A 4,850-nucleotide genomic window follows, 5' to 3' on the forward strand; every position below is an offset into this window, starting at 1 on the left:
GGAGGAGTGAGTGCACACTCTAGACCTTGCCAGTCTCCCTGGGCAGGCAGGTGGGTCGGGAGATACGACATCCTCCTGATTCTGGGAAGAGCTAAGGGCCAGGGCAGTGTCCTCACATCCTTGGCGTGGTCAGCCTGGCCCTGGATGTCCAGCTCTGACTCACTCCTTGTTTGGGCAAACCCTGGCCTGAGTGCCAAGTCCCCAGGGTTTAACAAAGGCAGGTCAAGCAGAGATAGGATCAGAGGACCAGCTCCTGGGAACAGTGTGGGTGCCTGGTCTGTGTTTACAGCTGCTTCCTGCTCCTGGCTCTCTGTCTGGAGAGCTGGGTGTGGCCACCGTCTGAGGAGAGGGTGGGGGGATCCTCTCCCATACACCCCGCACACTAGTCCTGAGTATACGGAGCAACCACAGGGGCATGCAGGAGGTGGCTGATCAATTATTCTCTCTCATCATTGATGTTGCTCTCTCTCTCTCCCTCTCCTTTCCTCTCTGAAATCAATAAAAATATATATATTTTTTAAAAATATAGCTTTGCTTGCAAATTCTACCTTTCAAGAAACAGATCGTTCCAGTCTTGTACAACTTATTTCAGAAAATAGAAAAATAGGAAATACATACCTCATTTTTACAAGGCTAATATAATATTGATATGCAAACTGAACAAGAACAGGACAAAAAATAAAATTACTAGTCAGTCTCACTCATGAACATTTATATAAACTGAATCCAATTATAGAAAAATAAGTTATCATAGCCAAGTCGGTTTATCCCTAGAATGCAAGGTTGGTATAGCATCAAATCACATAATGTGACTCACCATATTAACAGAATAAAGAAAGAAAACCACAGTATTTTAATAGATGCAAAAAAACCACACCTATCCAATAAAATTAAATTCATTCATAATAAAAAAATTTCAGAGAACAAAAATAGGAATAAAAGCTAAAAGAATAAAGGAATCTATTAAGAAACTACAGCAAACAGCATAATGATGAATTATCCCTGCAGGTGGGGAGACTGCTACACAATGTGCTCCATTGGACATCCTAGCCAGTGCAGTAAAACAAGAAAAGGAAATACAAGGTACAGGATTTGGAAAGAAAAACACAAAACTCTCAGTATTTGCAGATGATATGATTATCTACATGGAAAACCCAAAAGCATCTACAAATAAATTGTTAGCATTAACTAAGGGTGCTGGATTCAAAGTCAAATTAATTTGCATTTTATACATTAGCAAAAATCAGATTTCAATTTTTAAAAGACACAATCTAAAATAGCAACAAGCCCTAGCTGGTTTGGCTCAGTGGATAGAGCGTCAGCATGTGGACTGAAGGGTCCTGGGTTTGATTCTGGTCAAGGGCATGTACCTTGGTTGCAGGCGAATCCCTAGTACAATTAAATAGAAGCAATGAGAACAGACATCTTTGTTTTGTTCCTGATCTTAGGGAGAAAATGTCCAGTCTTTCATCATTATAGCTGCCCTTTATTAGATGGAAGAGCCCATGTATTCCTTGTTTGCTGTGTTTTATCAAGAAAGGCTGCTGGCCCTAGCTGGTTTGGCTCAGTGAATGGAGCGTGGGCCTGCGACTGAAGGGTCCGGGGTTTGATTCCAGTCAAGGTTGTGGGCGGGGTTGTGGGCTTGATCCCCAGTGGGGGAGCGGAGCTTGTAGGAAGCAGCCAATCAGTGATTCTCTCTCATCATTGATGTTTCTATCTCTCTCTCCCTCTCCTTTCCTCTCTGAAATCAATAAAAATATATTTTAAAAAAGAAAAAAGAAAGGATGCTGGATTTGTCCAATGCTTTTTCTGTGTCTATTGAGGTAATCATTGTTTTTGTTCTTGATTCTGTCAAATGGTGTACTACATTAGTTAATATTTGGATGTTAAAACAATTTTGCATTCCTGGAATAAATCTCATTTGGTCATGTTAGATCATCTTTCTTATATGTTGTTAAATTCAGTTTGCTAATATATTGTTGAGTCTTTTTGCATCTCTATACGAATTATTCGTTGTTGTTTTCTTGTGATATCTTTGTCTGACTTTGGATGAGGGCAATTCTGGCCTCGTAGAGTGAGTTAGGAAGTATTCCTCCCTCCTCTCCCTCCTCTATTTTTTGTGTGTGTTTAAAATTGATTGATGTTTGTTATTCTTTTAACATTTGGTAGAACTTAATAGTGAAGACTTCTGGTCCTAGATTTCTCTTTGTTAGAAGTTTTTAATATGACTAACTCAATATCTTAACTTGTTATATATCCATTCAGATTTCCTGATTCTTACTGAGTCAGTTTTGGTAGTTTGTGTTTCTAGGAACTTGTCCATTTCATCTATCTACTTTGTTGGCATACAATTGTTCACAGTATTCCCTTATCACTTTTATTATTAGCAAGATGTCGTTAGTGATATCTCATATTTCATTCTGATTTCATTAATTTGTCTTCTCCCTTTTTTAAAGATCAATTTAGCTAAAGGTTTGTTAATTTTGTTGACTTTTCAAAGAACCAATTTTTGCTTTCATTGATTTTGAGGTTTCTGTGGCCCAGAATATGGTTTGTCTTGGCATAGGTTCTCTGGGCACTTAAAAGAATGTGTATTCTGCTGTTGTTGGCTAATGTTATATAAATGTTTATTAGAATATTCTATCTTCTTGCTGATTTTCATCTAGTTCTATCAATTGCTGAGAAAGAAGTGTTGAAGCTTCAACTATAACTGTCAATTTGTCTATTTTCCCATTCAGTTTTATCAGTTTTTGCTTAACATATTTTCCAGTTCTGTTTGGTGCACACACTTTTAGGATTGCTCTGTCTTCTTGGTGGGTTGACCCTTTTATCATTATGTAATGTCTTCTCTGTCCCTGGTAATTTTCTTAATGAAGCCTATTTTATCTGATATTAATATAGCCACTCCTGCATTTATTTGATTAATGTTTGCACAGTATATCTTTTCCTATCCTTTTGCTTTCAGCCTACACATGTCATTGTATTTGAAGTGAGTTTCTTTTAAATAGCATATATTTGGGTCATGTTTTTTTTTTTTTTAGCAATATCTGTTGTTTAATTATTGTATTTAAATCATTTACATGTAATGTAATTATTGATATAATAAGGCTTAAGTCTGCCATTTTATTTTTGTTTTCTGTTTGTTCCCTCTTGTTTCTCTTTTTATTTTTTCCTACCTTCATGTAGTTAACTTGGACATCTTTGAGAATTTCATTTTGAATTATCTATAGTATGTTTAAGTGTATTTCTTTGCATAGCTTTATAGCAGTTGCTCTAAGATTATGTTATATAAACAAAACTCATCTAAGTCTATTGGTGTTGACATTTTACCATTTGGAATGAAGAGTAGAAACGTTACCTCCATTTGTGTCCCATTACTCTCCTTTTTGTTTATTATAATTATCTTAGATATTTCCTCTGCGTATACTGAGAACAACTTTTGGCAGTATAATAACTTTTGCTTCAATCATCAAACATTATTTAGAAAACTCAAGGAGAAGAAAAGTCTATTGTACTTACCAAGATTTTGCTTATCATATTCTTTCGATGTTCCAAGATTACTCCTTTTACCATTTCTTTTCTGTGTAAAGAACATCTTTTAGTCATTCTTATGCTTATGACAAATTTTCTTAGTTTTTCTTCACCTGAGAATATACTTATTTTTCCTTCACTCCTGAAGGATATATTCACTAGATATTAAATTCTAGGTTGACATTTTTTCCTTCCAGTACTTTAAAAAAAAAGTGCTACTTTCTCTGGTCTCCATGTTCTGATCATAAATTCTTAGTTGTTTGATTTGTGAAGTGTCCTTTTTCTCTGGCTCCTTTCAATATTTTTCTTTGTCTTTAGTTTTTAGTTTATGATGTATCTTGGTGTGAATTTCTTTGGGCTTATCCTACTTGAGGTTTGGGCAAAATCTTGAATCTGAACGGGTTTTTTAAAATTTTCTTTTTGCTAACTTTAGGAAATTTCCAGATATTATTTCTTTGAGTTCTTTTTCTTAGCCCCATCCTCTTTCTCCTCTACTTTTGGAACTCCAGTGACATGTATGTTAGATCTTCTGTTATGATCCCACATTTCCTGAGGCTCTGTTCTTTTTTTAGTTCACATTCTCTCTCTTGTTTATATGTGATAATACTATTATTCTATCTTCAAGTTTACTGATTATTTCCTCTGCCATTCCCCCATTTTGAGGATGAGCAAAACTCTAATCTGCTGTTAGTTCCATCCATCTCGGTCAGAATCGGAAGCTCTCCTTGACATGAGGCAATGCAGAAGAAAACTATAAGAAAATATAACTTAATTTCTATCTTCTGGATATAGAAGGACTTTTTTATTATTAAAAATAAAGTTAGAGCCCTGGCCAGTGTGGCTCAGTTGTTCGGAGTGTCATCCCACATACCAAAAAGGTAGGGGGTTCAATTCCCAGTCAGGGTACATGCCCTGGTTGTGGGTTTAATCTGGTGGGGGCACATGCAGGAGGCAACCGATTGATGTTTATCACATCGATGTCTGTCTGTCTGTCTTCCCCTTTCTTTTTCTCTCTCAAATAAAAATAAAGATGGAAATCACACAGAAAAAAACCTTAAATAGATTTAAATATTCAGAAATTTAAACATCTATAACATCCTGAAAAAAAATCAATAGATTAGGTAGCAAATGGCAAAAAGACGTGCCACATATATGACAGCAAGTAATGTTTCTAACATAAATAGTGAGAAAAGCCAAACCGGTTTGGTTCAGTGGATAGAGCGTTGGCCTGCGGACTGAGGGGTCCTGGGTTCGATTCCAGTCAAGGGCATGTACCACATTGTTCGTGGGTAGTTTTTATTGTGCGCTAACAGGTGGCG

This window comes from Myotis davidii, unplaced genomic scaffold, assembly GCF_000327345.1.
Source record: "Myotis davidii unplaced genomic scaffold, ASM32734v1 scaffold223, whole genome shotgun sequence".
Lineage (NCBI taxonomy): Eukaryota > Metazoa > Chordata > Mammalia > Chiroptera > Vespertilionidae > Myotis > Myotis davidii.